The sequence below is a fragment of the Asterias amurensis genome, chromosome 11 (genome assembly GCF_032118995.1).
Source record: "Asterias amurensis chromosome 11, ASM3211899v1".
In the NCBI taxonomy this organism is placed as follows: Eukaryota; Metazoa; Echinodermata; class Asteroidea; order Forcipulatida; family Asteriidae; genus Asterias; species Asterias amurensis.
Genome location: NC_092658.1, coordinates 16,654,216 through 16,673,695, shown reverse-complemented (window position 1 = coordinate 16,673,695; position 19,480 = coordinate 16,654,216). Strand labels below are relative to the sequence as shown.

The window sequence follows — 19,480 nt, the reverse complement described above, 5'->3', positions numbered from 1 at the left end:
AACAAGAGGAGATGAAGAGAATCTTTACAACGTATTGAAGTTGTTTTCCTTCTGTAGAAGGAGGGACAAAGTAAATTATTCCTAAAATACTTTTAAAGACAGTGTTCACTATTGGCCTAACTATCAACCAGTAATTAAGCCGAAATCAGCCTGTTATTTGTGGAGAAATGTTTTGGGGTCCTTTTACAATCTGAACCTGTCAATTAAAAGCCAACTTGTCTTTACATTTGATTTCTGAGGCCTGTTTTGTCGATGTTGTATTTTCAGGCTGTGATATTTCTCATAGTAAAACCACAAATAAAACCGAAAAGGGTTTGATGGGTGTAAGGACGGTGTTGCATTATTATGAGGAGGTTTCTCTTCGACTCCATCATTAATCAACACCAACAATTGTGAGTTTCACCAATGTTAAATTTTTGCTGAGGCTGTTACCAAATAAGATGGAATTGGAAAAATTGGAAAAATAAAATTGGAATCAGGCAATCTGATACTGAACGTCGCTACCCGAGCCAAGTTAAATGGTTTGGGTACTCGACACAAAACACACATACCACAGATTTACATTAACTTACACGGTTTACAAATAATGATGATAGAAATCTTCCCTTAAAATGTTACTTAATGAGGTGCTGTAGTGACAATTTCACACAATATTTTTTTTCTCAGTGAGACGACAATTATTTTAGCAAGTACAACAGATTGAGACTATCTCTCCTGGAAATATTGCTCTGTGATTTCAATCATTTTCTAAAATATTTACGACTAACAAAGCTGAAACTTCTACAGGTAAACTATGTTACAAACATCTTCATTCACAGTTTGGGCTAATGTCATGGCCACAAACTTTATCTACAAATGGTTTTAAAAACCTTTAAAACAACTCTTGGCCGCAGTAAACATTTTGAGCTGCAAGCCCTTTGGTCTTGTGGCCTTTTCTTCACAATTCAAACACGGTAACATTCAATATTTAATTGCTTAGCAATTTGTTTAACTTGAATTTTAGTAAAAAATGAACACGATCAGTCAAAATAAGAGATGTGAATGTTATGCTTACGTTTGCTGGTCTTGAGCATAGATAGTTCAGATCAGAGTTCTCACCAAAGAGATACGCTTCTGGTTGTGGTGTGTCGAATCGCTGTCCACCCATACTGAAATAACTGCCAAAATAGCATCCTAGGAAAACAAAACAAGAGTAAAATTAAGGGTAAGTTAGTAATAACCCAGGTAGTAGTTAATAAGCAGGACAGTTCAAAACACTTAAAGAAAAGACATACACAGTGGTAATACGTTGAAAAATCTCCCGTCGAAAAACTGGATGTCCGACAATTCCAGCGGGAAGGCGGGGCGCGTTGAAGCCGCTGAATGGTGTCCGTGCCCGGGCGCCACGAGCATACAGACCGCTCTCTGTATCGGTGAAATGACCGGACCGGCAAGCCCAAAGCCTTAATTCACTGAGTATCTTCCGTCCTAGAAATTACAATAAGATTTAGTTTTCCCTTATAAAAAAAAAAACTAATTAGGAGAAAATTGTCCTGATTTATGTTTGGTTTGATTATAAAATCGTAAGGAAGTCGACATAACAGCTAGATTTTTGATACGTTTTACCCTTCGCAAACATATGGAAATGTCAGGAAAAGCTATGGCAATTAGATTTAGAAGTGACAGTTTCAATCTGCGAGACATCGAATAATGCATGAGCCATAATTGGTGAATCGCCAGATTTGTTGGATCGCCAGTTGGTTTGAAAACATTTGTAGACAATTTTACTGAAAAAGAAACCTCAAACAAAACCAACAAGAAAACCTGCTCTGCACAGACGCAGTCTGAAGAACAACAACAGGAAGATGGATTAAACATCTTACAAGAAGACAATTGAGGAAAGAAGAAATACTTGATATTACTGCATCAAAAAAAGAAAACAAAACAAAGATAGACTTGTTTATAAGAGGAATATTTTGGGAATAGTGACGACGGGAAGTTCTTTGGAGGAGGGAAGCCATTTTTCCCGACAAACGTTTTTCTCTGTCTTGACAGAAACTTAAAAAGACCCGAAACACTGCAGTTAAGATGAAGTGAACGACCACATCGTGTTAACTTTGTAATACCAACGAAACAAGCACAAAGAAGCCTTAAATGGTGTCGGTTTTTAACTTGGAGCGGATTTTGATCTGAACAAAGTTTCGTTCTAGTTTATTGTCGGCTTCATTTTACCGAGCAAGGACCACAGAGCCGGCTGCAAGATTTTTTTTTCAGGTGTAGGGGAGGGTGCGAAGGACTACAAAACTTCTAGAACATAAACTCCGTACAGCACAAAAATCAATGGAGAGACACATGCTACATTTCTCAATTAGAGAGAGGATTAAATACACAGAAATACCAAGAAAACTGGAGTAAGAAACTTCATAAGGACAACAAAACATTCAAGCTAAATGGAGATGGGCTGGACACACTGCCCGAAGAAATGACTTAAAGGGAAGTACACGTTTGGTAATTACTCAAAACAAATATTAACTTAAAAACTGACTTGGTAACTAGCATTGGAGCGCTGTAGCTGTTGATAATATAAAACATTGTGGGAAACGACTCCCTCTGAAGTAACACAGTTTTTGAGAAAGAGGTAATTTCTCACTAAAATAATAAAAAAACTTATAGCTAGAGTCTTTTATTCTTATCTGGAAGCACACAAATTCGTCCAACAAGGTTTTTTGTCTTTCATCATTTTCTCGCAACTTCGATGACCGATTGAGCCCAAATTTTTACAGGCTTGTTATTTTATGGTTATGATGGGATGATGGGATACACCAAGTGAGAAGACTGGTCTTTGACAATTACCAAACGTGTACCCTCCCTTTAAGATGGTCAATAATAACAATGGATTGGCAACCAAGGAAAGGGAACAAGAAAACAGGTAGACAGAGAAGAAGATGGAGAGATCACAACAGGGTATATGAAGGAACCACATGGAATCAAACTGCAAGAAATAGAAGTGAAAGACATTTACACGAGGAGGGTTAAACCTTAAACACACCCTAAATGATGACGACGAGAGCAAATTTAGCCTTTTTGAGGTATGGTTGACACTATAGGAGTGGCTTATTTGGTTTGGATGTTTACAAACAAATTTACCAAAATCAAAAAGTGTTATGGTAATGTGTCATCATATCTCAAATGGCTTGTGGGGTTGTGACACCCTCTTCACATCTACCCTCGAAGGGAGACACGGTACGCAAATCTTCGGTGTTGATACACAAGCCGTAAAAATGACACAGAAAAACAGCAACACATTTCCTGATAAAGCGTCATTCATGGAGGAAGAAAACACGATTATTTTTAGAACCACCCACATGTAACTGATGTTTGCCAAGAAGGCATGAAAACATAGTATTGATAACAAGAGATGATCTGAAACATTATTCACTCCTAATAATCCATGTCAACCGGTTCTTCTGGTTCTCTTTATGTTCGTCATCTTCCCCTGTCGACCTGAAAAAAAAACGACGAACATGATACCCAGACACCCATAAAACCTGTACAAATTAATTTACAGTTTTGTGTACACCTCAAGTCAACAGTGTTTGAGTGTCACTGAATTGGACAGCACCATCATTTTGCAATCATCATGTGCCAATATTTCTCCCTATTGTCGTTGCGTTTCGTTTGCCGTTCACTTTGATCTCTCCTCGGTATACAAGAGATGCCTTGACTAGGCTTAGAATACACCAGAGGTCCCTCCATTGTGCTCTTGGCATACTAATAAACCTGCCACGCGGGATTGAAATTGATTAATTAGTCGGTTGACCCTCGACAAACTACGTGGCGAATTGTAAGTTTATTTAATTGCATTTCGTCCCTCTGTGCCGTCATATGGAGACCTGTCGTAATGAATTGACATCCATTATACTGGGTGTATACTAAAGTATTATACAGGTACTGGGGGTCAAAACGAGGCTTGGATGAAATTAGTCTGGTGCCTTTGGTTCGATTCGAATAATAAATCCTCGTTTGCGGTTGTGCGAAGTTGTGGTATAATATGACATGGTACAGAATGAGTTCAGTACCTTGACTTCTCACCAACATGAGTGACGTCATCCCGATTTGTTTTCTTCACACCAAGTTCGCCACTGTCCCAATGCTTTCAAATATGAATTTGTCTTCTTCTAAATCAATCAAAAAAAGGAAGACTTGAAAAAAACAAAAACATGTCAGTAATTTTTTTTTGGAGGATGGCAATTGTATACCACAGAAGACAAAACTGCGACCCCGAATTACCGGATTGAAATACATTTACCCGTAAAAATAGGGGAGTCATTCCCGGAAATGATATCCCGGATGGTGAACAAAAGTACGATTATATTCACATTCAGAACTGACTTTTGTAACACAATCGACACATGATCGCGAAATCGCTGGTTTCCCTTTTGAAACATTATTTGCAAAGTGAAAACTGAAACGCTCACTGGCTGGTCCTCTCTTGTCTAAATGAAGACTAAATTGAACACGAAAAAAATGGGAGGATGATACAGATGGGGAAAGAGGAAACAAAGGTCGCCCCGCTTTATTAGGACATCTTTTGAGTATATTCAAACTTTCCTTTCTTCACTAAAAAGACATAAATTACAAAAGCAGAATTATCTATAATAATATAAAATTCCAGCAAAACAATTTTTGGGGGTTTTTACTCAAGACATTCTTAAAACAATCTACAAACTAAAAAGGCTGTTCCATTGGATCTACAACTTATTTTTTTTTTACTAAGACAAACAAATAAAACAAGAAAGAACAAAGTCGCAGAATCAATCATAGATAAATCAGGTGATTTCGTCCTTTCACAATACTCTGAAGATGGCGTTATTTATGTTCGACAAGAAAGGGAATGTTTTCCTCCTATCTACATAATCCTTACAAAAAAACATTGTTTTGTCAAATCTAATTTATACAACCGATTCCATTTTAATTAGAAACGTCTTTCTTGCCCGGAGACGTCTCCAACGCCCACTAAATGACCTACCGTCAACCTCATGCCAAATCCGGCCTGGCAAAACCTTGATTTTCCTGGCAGTCTCGCACGGTCGTTGCCGCTTGCTCAAACGTTTCACCCCGTTGTTTATTTATATATTTATTTCGAGAAATTGTATGCCCTAAATCCTATAAGATTATGGAAGAGATTTTTTGTTTGAATAACGTGGGCATTGCTTTAGCCTCGCACGTTGACAGTATTTAAAATAAGTTCAGTTTAATTTATCAGTAAAAAAAACCAAATCACACAAATATTTTTACAGCAAAACTGCAGCAGCCGTCAAGAATAGCATCACGGTTTTTATACATTTTGTTTACAGGAACACGTTGCCTTGGATCGGTCGAGTTGGTCTGCAAAAAATGGTTGTGGCTTTATTATGCTTTAATGAAAAACGTAAAGTAATAAAGAAAGTTGACAACTTGGCGTGCCAATATTGGGAACAAAGACAAAAACTATTTTCTCAAAGATTAAACTTTATGCGTATTTTTTGTTTGCTATGATAATTCTATATGGAGTTTCTTGCAGCAATATTTTATGGAGAAAAACAACACAAATTATACGAATAAAGTACAGTCAAGTTTTGAAGAAAATATTGAATTACTCTTTCTCCGTTGTCGTGAATTTGTTTTATACTGAGCTTATTTCGATATGGCAAATAGAAATAGACCTACAGCGCGTCAGAATAGTTTTCTTGCACATCGTAATTTTAAAGACAAAATACATAAATCGTTTTGGTTTTTCTCCAGAAGACGATCAGAGCATACTGATTGAAACGTCGAGTTGAAGCCAGCGGTTATTTTCAGAACCACCTCAACTCATTGAGACATTGTTATTACATGGTGTCACTGCAAACTCTTCTATATTATATTTTCTATATTATTAACAATCTTCAACATGTGCTTGAACATTCATTTAAATTATCGATGCATCGTTCGTTCAGCATACTTAATGCGATCATGCTTGCACAAAAAAAGTAAGGAACAATTCTTTATCGGTTTAATCTACCCGTCGGTTTATGTGTTGCTCTTCAATGTGGTGTTTTTGTCGGTACTATTTGAATCATGGCAAGTTTTAATTTCCCCAATGTAGGATAACAACGTTTTTATCTTATCTTATCCCTCCTGTTTCAGACATATTTTTTTCTCGGTTCATTTTTGGTAGTTTCTTTTTTAAATATTATTATTAGTTAATATTATTTTTTGTATAGAGTAGAAGCAGCCAAGACATTACACGCTTTCAATGTAAATTTCAATTTCAATAGTTGGAACATTCATCCCTTATAGACATCCATAAAAGAGTAATATGTTCACAAACATTTTGTTTACATCTTTTTTTTGTACCTCAAGTTCATTATTTTTGAGAAGCCAGAGCGTAATGTTGATATAAGGCCTACGATATATCAATGTTTACAAACACTTTCTTTTTTTCAGGGAACCATACTCTTACAAGCCTTGCTTCTGTATGGGTCCCCCACAGTTTCACGAATGTCAATGCTTATTATTCATTTAATTAATCTTATCAAACAACTATTTATTTCTTTATTTCCAACTAATACATTGCCTATGATTTGATACTGATTGTGATTTTGAAACTGTGGAAATAAACTGAAACAAACATTTATACCCACCTTCTACAAGTTCAATATCTTATTTGTAAGAAGCCATGAGCGCCCAAATCTGATTTAAGGCCCATTACATTATACGGGTATAATAATATTATTTGGTATTATTACATGGAAGCAATTCGGGACCTGTAACAAGCCGAGCGGGTAATCTATCTTGACGTAAATGCCGGTAATGATCTGAAACATGCCAGCCGTAACAAGAAATTACAAGATAAAGACAGAAATGAAAAAGAAAGATAAGACAAAGTATCTTACGAACTCGCCATCCACTCTTTGCGTCAGCGTATACCTTATATCTTTGTCTTTCACTTAAAAAAAAAGAAAGATAAGAATGTTTTATCTCTAATTCATTATTTATTATTTATTTATTTAATTAATTCCCCTTTACCTCGGAGAGACCTCTTCAGATATGCTCAGCAGCTGCTACAAACAAACATCAACATTTTATTTTAACATTATTTTTAGATCCCTTATTTTTAATGTCACTTTTTAGTAGACTGAATATGGTTTAGTCTCCGGACTCGGTTATTTGCGATTTCTAATAAAACCGAATAATAAAAATGAAATGGAAAAGATAATCATGTGCGTTAATCAAACATTTAGCCTGAGATGTTGAATTTGCATCGCGGATCATAAAAAAAAATATATATTAATTTTGGTTTTACCCTTGTAATGTACACGGGTGCAAATAAAATGAATAATCTATACTCTGCTTGCCAAGCATTAAAGATGCATACATACAAATGCACATAATGATTGTCAATTTATTAATAATATTCTTCCTTCTCCGTATGAGCCTTGTATAGGCTAAAGCCATATGCATTCAATTGTCTCATTTTCATTCAGGTTGGCTTTGTATTCCGCCGCACTGGAATATCATCAACAATCAACTTGAAGAGAATAAATCTAATGATTTGTTACGACGGACCATGGAGGTAGACTACCTCCATGGACGGACCGAGGAGAGAGCCAAGCATTTTTATTCGAGGAGTAAAGTCAGACTTTGGAGATGCCATGAATGAGTCACCGTACCAGGGGACAGACCGTTCCGGCAGCGCGCCTCCTCAAGCCGTGGTGGTCCTTAGCGTGTGGGGCCCCACTGCTCTCCAACCAACATGCAATTCACTAGACACAGCTCTGTACAATGGACAGTCCCCGGTTTGCAATTCTTTCTTCTTCTGTTCATCAAAATTGTCACTGTCGTTGTGCTTGTCAATTCAGGAATTTTCTTTTTCTAAATCGATTAAAAAAGGGGAATCCTTGAAAAAAAATGTAAAAAAAATTGAGGATGGCAATTTTAGATTCCAGACAAAACTTGCGAAGGGAGAGTCATATTTTTATATATTAATTTATCAGTATGATAGTAACTTTTTCTTCCGATGAAGACGAGTGCTAAGTATTTTTTAAAGAAAAGTACAGAATTATGGTACAATCATCTCTCAACACAAAATCTACAGACTTCGCCCATTTTATTTGAACACCTTTCCACTCATTGTGCGCAAGACGTCGCGCATTTGATTTCTCAATTTGAAGATAGAAAGGGGAACGGAGAACAGTGAAATGGATTTTGGACAGGAAAGTGAAGGAACATACCCGGCGGTTTATACCATTTGAACACGACCCAAACCATACACTTTCAAACATCCGAGGAAAACACATCATTTCTAGATAAGTACGTTTTAAATTTCATAATCGATCGAATCTAGTTCATTTTGTGGGTTTTCTTTTGTCTGGGTAATTTTGGACGATATAAATCCGATCAGACTTACATGTGTCCGGCCTCACAAGAACCCAGGCGAGGTGTAAATTCCAACCCATTTATGTGTTTTTGAGTCTGGGAAATTTAGAGCCAGACGAGTCCCGGCCTTCGAAGGACACGGACCTAGTCTGAATTCCAACTCGTTGGTGTTTTATCTGATTCCGAGGGAGATGTCCGTTTCAATTCAAACCTATAAACTATAACTCAATTCAAGGGCATCCTAAAAAGGACATCGCCCATAATTCACTATTTTCTATCTTACTAACATCACCCCCTCCCAACATATACATAAATCAACCACGAACCTCCACCAAAATATGTTTTCACGGACGCAAAATGTTGTGTTCTTTCATTTCCATCCGATGAGAATTAAAGGCAGTCGACACTATTGGTAATTACTCAAAAATAAAGTTAGCATAATAACTTACTTGGTTACGAGTAATGGAGAGCTGTTGATGGTATACAACATTGTGAGAAACAGCTCCCTCTGAAGTAACGTAGTTTTCGAGAAAGAAGTAATTTTTCACGAATTTGATTTCAAGACCTCAGACTTAGATTTTGAGGTCTCGAAATCGTCGGTCTTGAAACCCCACAACTTCTTGTGGCAATGGTGTTTTTTCTTTCATTATTATCTCACATCTTCGAAGACCAATTGAGCTCAAATGTTCACAGGCTTGTTATTTTATGTTTATGTTGAGATACACCAAGTGAGAAGACTGGTGTTTGACAATTACCAAAAGTGTCCAGTGTATGAATCGGAAAGAAACGTCGGAAATATTACGTTGATCGGTTTCAATCAGCCACAATATCCTGAGTTTGTCCGTGAAAGATTATTTTGTAAAATTACGGTAGTCTCTACTATTCTGATCACCGGCCGGAGACCTCCTTGAACAGGATTGGAAGCTCACTGATTGGAAATATTTTTATTACCAATACAAATCCCCCACAGAAATATATACGTCTATAATATACCGAGAACAGAGACCCCCCCCCCCCCGATTTCGACTGTAGCAGTCAAAAGCGCAAAATTGAAAAAAAGTTTTTTTAACAGTTTATCCCCTTTTTCGCTTGGGTAAATATAAAGGCCATAACTAATTGGTTTCAATGGGGGTTTTTTTTGTGTTCAAAAGATTTTTCACAGGACCATTCAAGTTAAACAGGTTGCAAACAGATTTTTAAAATAAATAACTGGACATAAAATAAGACATAAATAGCAAGAGCAAGAAAATGGCACGTTAAATTTGTGCAAAAGCGGAATTTTGTTTAAGGGTTTCCCCCAATAAAAATACGACATGTTCGATGACATTTTTATTGTGTTGATTAACACAGCAGGATGGGTAATGAGATTGTTTAAAAGAAATAGACGGTTGAAAAAAAGCACACCGCTTTTCAGGGGTTTACAATACAGCGTAGTTATTCAAGAGATTCTTTCGATAAGAAAAATGTTAAAAAGTAAACTTTATCACATTTTGACCAGTTACTAAAGTCTTTTCTTATTTTTTTATATATTTTTTACAGAATCTTTCATGATTTATGGTTTTAGTTTTCGGTCTCCGAACTAAAGGGAATAGATATGCTTTGTGAACAGTCATTAAACAAAATCAACCCAGGACATTGGCCAATTGTTTCAGTGACATTTTTAACAATATCCTAAACATTTACACCCCTCATTTCTTTCAGGTAAGGCATATTTCTATTTTAAAACCTGTTCAATTTATTCATTTTTCAGAATCTTATTTTATATTTAGCTCATAACAATGATCATTTTATAGTTTGGTTAGGCATGGAATCTTTAGCGTCGTAACTAATTTTGTTTTTTGTTTTTAGAGTTCCGAGCTAAGTGAGCAATAGACCAAGCCATGGTGGACAGTAATTTAAAACCAAATTGACCCAAAGAAAAAGATCAATTGTTTCAGTGACATTATCCCAAACATAAAAGGCCTACTCCCTTAATTTCTTTCAGGTGAGGCATATTCCTATAACAATCCCTGTTTAATATATTCATTTTTGAAAATCTTATTCTTAAAGGATTTGGGTTCTTTTTCAAAATGTCCATAGATTTACATTAAACTTACAGGGTTTGAAGATAATGATAGTGGAAAGCTTCCCTTCAAATATTACCTACTGAGGTACTGTATTCTTTTGGGAAATGAGTAAAACAATGTCATGAAAATACGTTTGTAAATGCTTAAAATAATTTTGGTCTCATGAGACCAAAATTATTTTCATGACATTGTTTTACTCATTTCCCCAAAACTACAACACCTCAGCACGTAATATTTTCAGGGAAGCTTTCTACTATCATTATCTTCAAACTGTGTAAGTTTAGTGTTAATCTGTGGACATTGTGTTTTTTGTCCTACAAAAAGTACATACACCCTTTAAATGCTTTTTACAATGACGAGTAAATTTTTTTGACACAAAAACTTTAACGTCTAAATTATTTATGTTTTTGTTTCCATGGTCTCCGAGCTAAGGGAAAAATAGATTCAGCCATTGTGGACAGTCATTAAAAACGTATTACAAATATTCCATAAGTAAACGTCCCTAATTTATTTCAGGTGAGGCCTTTTCCTGTATAAATCCATGAGTAAACTGTTGCATTTTTTCTAAATCTTAGGAACATTACGGAATTGGTAAAAAAAAATCGTGAAAATCATAGATTTACACTAATCTTACACGGTTTAATGATGATGATAGTTAAAAAACATCCCTGGAAATATTTCTGTCTGAAATGTCATATTTGATGAGAACAAAATAATCTAATTGCGTGTTTGGAGTTTATTGCTCAGTGAGCGTTTTATTAATTTTTTTGCATCCATGACATGCAAAATGTGTATCGGTTTTTTCACTATTTTCTCGGGACCCAGATGGCCGATCGATCTCAAACTTCTACAGGTCTGTCACTGTATATGGTGGATTACATAAAGTGGTTATATTGCCAGCAACTGTTTTGTTAGCAAACACCATTTAAGCTTTTCACAATGACGTTTTCTAGTTTTGTTAGGCATGGAAACTTTAACGTCTAATTTACGACGACGCAGTTATACCATCCAAGTAAAACACTTAAGCATTATTCATATCCGAACAATAGGGCCTACTTCTGAAAATAATCAGAAAACAAAATGGTCTATTATAAAAAAAACGGCCTTTGAACTCCGTGTGATAGAAATAGCCATCCACTCAGTACAAAATAATAATAATAATACGGTAAACCTACAAGCATGAGAGAGACCAACGGAGAAGTGTTTGATTAAGGCATTAGTCCATACGTTATCTCCAAGGGGTTTCAGAGAGCAGCGTGCACGCACAGACATTACAGGCCGCAAGATGCAAGCAAATCACCGCATATGCATACGGCGAATGACCGGTACAACGTATGGCAACCATACCGCCGCCGGCTGTATAGCGAGAAACTACACATGTATTGCTCGCGCACGGGCCTACGCAAATTGGAGTGGTTTTTTATACGATCGATTAGGATTTAACAACGCCCTGCGCACAGCAATAATGCTGGCAAAATATGTAATGCGTTGTGGCATGCAAGCATAATTATACGTACTGGCTTTTTAGGCCCCCCATGTAAAAATGCGTGTGCTGTGGAATAGTAATATAACATTCAGCGTGTAGTTGATTGTACCAGTCGGGGAGCAGGTTATTATTTTGTAACGCCTGGATTGACAGATTGGGGAATTGTTTATGACTGCACTGTACCTGTATATTAAATAAAATGAATTAATGTTAACCTTTTTTTTATTCTTTTTTTTTTAACGAGAGGTTGATGCATAAGATAGGGGTAATCACTTTGAACGGTTTATGTGAAATTCCGGTAAAAAACAAAACAGCAGACTCGCTGCGGTTTTTACACTTGATGAAATACGTATTTGTATAAGTTATTCATTATGTATAAATTAGATCAAATATAAATTTGCAAATCTAAATTATGATAACTTTGATATAAGTTAGGCTCAATGTGTCCATTGATGATTAACGCCATGAGTTGAAAGTTTCAAAATATGTATTCATAGGTCTAGGCCTATACGAAAGAAAAATAAACACGATTATATAAAAAAAAAAAAAAATCTTTCTAAAATATATTATGTAGCCTACATATTTTCCCTCGTGTGCGTTCCTTTTTTCCGTAATAAGCCTAACATAAGATTTTGTATTGTTTTATATATATATACTTCTGTATGGACGTATAATGGTTCTTAAGCTGAAGCGACTTTGTTCTTCCATAAAGGGGTCTCACACATGATGATAGGTTTTTTTTTTTACTTTTGTCTTTACCTGGACAATTGTATACAATGTTAAATTTTAAATAATTTTAAATAAATAACAATAAATAATTTAATAAAACGTATACTTTTTATGTATTTCTAAAAGTAGTATCGGTTTAAAGGTGAAACATCATCTGCAAGAATGGGTTGCTGCTGATAACGCTGTTGTTGTTAGCGAGAAAGAAGCAAGATAGAGAAAGAGGAGCATTTATGTAATTGAACGGATTGGGGGGGGGGGGGTTAGAACAAATTGCTGTTTCATTTTGTAATTACATAAGATTTACCCTGCCCCGATCCCCAATCCCTTCGATACCCTCGATCCCCGTCCCACTCACCCGCTTAAGGCTGACATCCCTACAAGCCCCCCCCCCCGAAGATATTACCAAATCTTCGACATTCTAGAATTCATTTGTGGAGACGTTGATGTGTAAATTGTTTTTATATAGGGGAGGTATTTTGTTGTTTGACAGAAATTTGTCACGAAAACAACGAACGGGAAAATATTTGCTAGGTTTCTGTAAAGCAGGAAGTTTATGACAACACATTCTGCTCTTGAGCCATCGCAGCATGTAGAGAATAACAGTTAGTATTTTCGACATTTTAAAAAATTGCTTGGATTTGTGTTCCTCCAATTGACAAATCTTCAATGGCCTTACAGTTAAATATTTCCCATGACATAATTTGACTCTGTGCAAAGTTCTATGCTTTGTATCATCAAAGGCACAAATCCTAAAATATTTCCTGTTTTGAAATTCTCAACAAAAGTAATCCCAGAGAAAATGAATGGTAGAGATGCAGCAGGCCTTTACTCGCTTTCCATGAATTTAAAGTCACCTGAGTATATAAGAGTATATGCTTACGAACAATAAAACAATTTTTTTTAGTAATTGTTTGTCACGATTTATATGTTTAAAAAATACATAAAGTTGTTTGGGGGCTGACTCCGCCTACCCCTTTTGTGACGTAAATCGAGGCAGACTTTGCATGCAATGCGTTATAATAAACACACGTGCAAAGTACATGTACGTCCAAGTCGTGAGTTGGTACATTTCAAAAAGTGTTTTTCTGCATTCAGCAGCAATACACCTGGTCGCTATTGCCGGAAAAAACAAAAACTTTTTTTTTTGAAACTTACAAACTTACGACTTGGTCCGTACATGTACTTTGCAATTGTGTTTACTCTACGCATTACAGGCAAAGTCTGCCTCGATTGACGTCACGAACAGCGCCCTCTCGGGTCGGGGTCTACTCTTAAATTTGTAAATAACATAATAACTGATTTTTTAAAACCTTAGTTAACTGTTTATTCACATTCCACTCATCAAAACACATATATTAGTGACAAAAGCTTTATTTTGAAAAAATACCACCTCCAGGTGACTTTAAATGGGAAAAATTCAACATTCGGGTATCTAATGGTGATCGATGGGATAATCTCACATTCCAATATGTTCATGTAATTATTGGTCATCTGCTTAAAACATTTATAGACTTTATTCTCATTTTCAAGTGTCAGATCATATTGCCTCATCATAAAAATAAGGTAATTATGTCAGGCAAGTTGCGGGATGCAACTTACCGCTAAACTGGGCCCAATTAAAAAAAAATGTGCAAAGTATATTTTGGCTTCAGTAACCGGTCGATTATTTCATTCTTGTATAAGTATATTTCACAGGTTAGTTTTTTGTATATTATTTCTATTAATGAGAAACGTACAACGAACCCATGAAAATTTTATTTCAAAAGATGGTAATGGGTTTTTGAGATCCGAAATTCCAGAGCCATTGTGTCCCCGCAGAATTATGCATTAATTTATAACACAATCTTGGAACCGTTACTGTCAGTATCGCTTTTCATATTCAAGATTTTTTGGATACCAACTGATATATTTCCCCATAACCACATTACTTCAAAATAATTATTGATTTACAATCGAAAGATGCTGTCCCTCTAACAAAACAACTTTGTATTGCCATTTTAAAAGCGACTACCAAACGAACTTTTATTGGTAATTTCTTTAGCAGTATCTTCACTTGGTGTATCCCACGATGTGCATAAAATAACAAACATGTGAAAGGTTGGGCTCAATTAAACGTCAAAGATGCAAAAAATTGTGTGCTTTCAGATGCCTATAGGAAAAGCCGCTCTGCCTGGAGCTTTCTCTGACTTTAATGTGGAAAAGCCTTCTGTAAGCTGAATTTCTTCAAAGGGTTTTTTCTGACAAGGTTTTATAATATCAACATCTATCCAGTGCCCTTAACACCTGCAGTTATCTTCTTGTATATTATTATTTTTTTAAATCATACACTGTCTTCAATTAATGCCGTTCGTAAAAGTCAACTCTTTATCTCATAAAATATAGTCGTACCCCGAATTTTAAAAATTTTCATTTTCGTATTCATCTTTAGTCGTCGCTTTCTTGAGAGTGTTTTTGTGTTTGTTTTTGCTTGTTTAATTACTTGTTGATGATGTGTTTGTGCTTGAAGGTATGTGTGAGGCGTGCAAGAGGTGAAGGTTGAAGGGCTTGACAGAGAAGTGGCGCACGGAGAAGAATTTGGGTAGCGGCCCGCCAAGGTTTAGTGCCCATGACCTGACTCCCTTGGAGTGATAAAACCTGAGATCCAATATTTGAAACATTCACGAAAATGTACTTTGCTAGGGACGCCGAACAATAGACATATATTATATGTAAATAAATAAATAATAAACACAAAAATAAATAAATAAACAAATGTCTAGCGATGTACTTCAAATTCAGGACATTTGTGTTGTTGTTCAGCTGCAATTTAACGAATGTATTGTTTGCATTCTTATGTTTTGTAGTGAACATTGAAATCGGGAGTCACAAGATCATTCGAGTTAAAAATAAAATAATTGGCGGTGGGTTACCCGTTTGCCTAGAGAGGGGAAGTTACAGCGTTTGACGGACGGTACAAACAATGGTTTATGGAGAGTGTATCCTTTTACAACCTAAAATTTACATTAAAAAAAAACACAGAAAAGAACAATTAGGCCTACAACTTTCAGACTTTGATTTGAAAGTGTGGAAGCGGTCTGAAAATGTTATTAAGACAGGTTGAGATACGATCGAACCCCATCAAAAACAAAATTCTTTTTTCCAATATAACAAAAGTTTTATACGAATAATCACGATTGAACTTGGCATTCTAGGGTCTATATTCGCTTTGTTTCAAAATAACTTTCACTACACACTATCGAAATTGTTCAGGTGCTCGATTGTCTTTAAAAAGCTTTTATTGTGTTCTTGTATTTCCAGTTTTATTTGGTTGTTAATATATGGCGTTACTTCTCAATCCTGCTAAATATTGTTAACACATTTAGCGCTAAAAAAAGAACCTAGATGGGATTCGAACTGCCTCTAGCTGCCGGGCAACCTCGGTAGTCTAGTTGGTAAGACACTGCTCTGGAATTGCAGGGGGTCGTGGGTTCGAATCCCACCCGAGTTATATGCCTGTGATATTTTTTCACAGGACTCGGGAAAGTACTGAGTATACAGTGCTAACACACATCGGTGTATGGGTAAAAAACCAAAATTAATAAGAACCTAGATGGGTTACTAACCCAGATGAGCCCCCTCTTCAAATGTGTAGAAAATTGCCAGTCTTAGCCTAACCGCCGAAAGAACCCATTTACGAACGCTCTTATTTGAAACAGGTTATCGCCAACGCGATACATATTTTGTTGTCTGTTTTTAACTAGGTCGCACAAAACTCATCAATCTCATAGCGACTTTCTAGAGCGGGTAATGATATCAGCAGAATCTTATCAATGTAGAAACCATTCATGTCTGGGGTTAAGATTAATGTTTTGGGGGTGTACACCAGCACGGCCTTTATAGACGGGACACTACACTGACTTTGGGGAAAATCCGTTCGAAACTCTGGTAATTTCTTCAGTGAAAAAATAAGTAAATGAGGTCATTAAAAACTAAATATCCTTATGTGAGTGTGATATCGACTAACAAACATCCCACGATCCCCACATTTATGTTACTTTGTTTTTTTTATGAAAAGAGATTTTATAAAACACACATCACAGGAATAAAAATACATGAGAAACAAAGAATTAGCTGTTGCAAACAACTTACTTCGAGTCTTTCTCAAAGGCTTATTTAATGACAACACAACAAATATCACAGGGAGTTTGTTGCAAAACCACATTTTGGGCAACGCCTATATTGCTGCGGGGTGAACAGTGAACGCAAAACGAAGGAATTTTCTCTTTCGAAAAAAAGAAAAAAAAGGAAATTCAACCCGACACCGAATCCTGACTGAATTTAACCCCCAACCGATCCCAGAAATGCCAACCAGAGCCTGTCACAACTACTGGCTATTGCACCAACCCATGAACGAAAATTGAAAACTTGCCAAGTGAAATATGACTAAACAGTAACGTGCTAGTTTCGATACACATAGAAACTTCACGTGGAAAACCATCAATGAATGAATTTAGTAACGTCGAGTTAGCGCAAAATTCTGTAATTTTTATTGGAGGGAGTTCGGTGTGTGTTTTTTTCCCAGGGCTAGGGGGAACCCAGTGCACGATCACCAAGGCCCAGTGCTGTGCACGTTGGTATGCAGGGGCCACCACTCATGGTTGGGTGGTTTGGGTCAAAAGTGCGGGCTGAGTGGCGGCTCTGCGAGGGGTCACGGCTAGGGGAGCACGCAAGCTTTCACACGGCACGTCCTTAGCGGCTGAGACGGTCCTGACAACCCGAGCCCGTTCGCGGCCCGTGTGATTACACACAGCAGCGCGCTGAACAGTTGACAGTTCCTAAAAAAAAGGAAAAATCATAGTATATGACCTAGTGTGGTGCAATTCAACGCATTTAGCACACAAAGAAAACCATGTACAATGTTCATATTAATAGCTTCACTTTGAAAAGAAGAGCACAATGTGTATTCACGACAGACTACGGTCAAAACGAGGGCAGCCTTTTTTACAGTATTTTCTTTTTGGCGCATATTTTGGGGGTTCAATGAAACATGACTGTCGTAAAAAACCTTGTGTCAATGTTAATTATGATGATAAACTCTGAGGGTCAGCATGGATTGGGGACCTTACCGTTAAAGGTAATGCTAGCACCCAACATTGAACATATCAATATTTGGTTTTTCGGTAACACCATGGTGTGTAAACCAGTAGATCTGTTCTTTTGAGATCCTTTCCTGCATTATATTATATACTACCACGGAGCAGATTTTCGGAACTCGGGAAACTTCTCAGTTCTGAAAAGAACTTTCCTGCCTTTTCCCACCTGCTATCGTTATAAACTCGTTCATTATCGTGGAGTGTGTTAATAACTTGTCTCAACGTTTCGACTATAGCTTGATCGTAGTCTTCGTCGGGACCTCACCATGCAATGGCTCAAATCCCATAGAAATATTTGATATCAATATTATCTATAAAAAAAGTGATGCAAAATTGACTGTGGTGTATCATGGAGCAATAAACTCCATGGGTGTATAAAGTTGGTCTTATGTGTATAAAGACAAACAGCAGTCCAACAAATCTGCCGAAGGCGTTTACATCTTAAAGGCACTGGCCACTGTTGGTAATTACTTAAAATAAATGTTCGCATAAAAACTTACTTCGTAACAAGAAAGGGAGAGCTGTTGAAAGACGACGGGTAGTACCTTTAATAATCTTTAAATTCCGTCCGAAAACTTGAATACACCAATGAAACTTCAAAATCAAATCGTAACGAGCATTTCAGGAAAGGTTATCAGATAATTTTAGTCCGACTTCTCTAAGCCTTGGTTTTCTAGGGTTACCGTATAGGCCTAATGCCTGCAGTATAAAGTGAGTAACTTCAAATTACTCTCTCTCTTTAAAGGCGGGAACTGAACGGCTCCCAGTGGATTTAAGTTCAGGAAGCGCAAATTGTAGAGTTGTTATGCTATCAGGGTTGATCAAAAAAGCTGAGAAAATCTCACTGTTTTTTTTTCTCCTGAAGGTTAACACGCGAGCCACTATGTTATTCCTCATTGCTAAAACCGTAGTTTCCTCTTTTTATCAAACTGATTTTTGGTGACTCTATTGTTTTGAGTTCTTGAGGCCCCTAATAATTTGAAGACAGTTGGACAGTTGGTCCCTGAGCCTCGTCTCTTCCTCTTGACTATAGTTTATAAACACGGCTATATGCAGCCATGAAGTGCCCCTTTCAGTGTTTAAATTGATAGGCCTATCCTTCTCCAATATAATTGCATAATTTTGAAATGTCAGCTAGAAATTAAAATAAAGGCAGCAAAATCTGGTTTGTGCGCAACGTCACCTGTAATGCTTATGTTTAGGGTATGTCTGAGAATCTTTACACCAAAAAACAGCAACAACGACGACGACAACAGCAGCAGCACGTCAACACCAACAACAACAACAACAACAACAACAATACCAAGAAACCATCAGCAGCAGCAGTAGCAAGAACAACAACAACAGCGACGATGACGACAAGTAAACAACAGCAACAACAGACATTTTCACACCATTATTCCGCACAATGCTCCTAAATCCGTTAAATTCGAGAATGAAGTTTCCTGAAGGGTTTTAGGAGATAAATTGGTTAATCATGTGTGAGCGGTTTCCCATATTTCTTGTCTAGAAAAAAAAAAAAAAAAAGTACTGTAACATTTAATATTTCCTTTGGGAATAAGTATTTTTGTTTTTTGCCCTTCTCTTGATGTGTGTGGGACCTGAATATACTCAGTGTTTACCGAGTCCCTTGGGGAAACATGTTAGCTATATAAATACATACCTCAACCTTGAAAGTGAGGTATATT

General features: G+C 36.6%; 1 non-coding gene across 1 annotated transcript; it reads left to right on the top strand.

The window, feature by feature from the left end:
* The first annotated feature begins 16,073 nt into the window (after positions 1–16,073).
* On the top strand, positions 16,074–16,147 carry Trnas-gga (transfer RNA serine (anticodon GGA)). Its single transcript has one exon. It is a non-coding gene; the product is annotated as a tRNA-Ser (tRNA).
* The last annotated feature ends 3,333 nt before the right edge of the window (positions 16,148–19,480 follow it).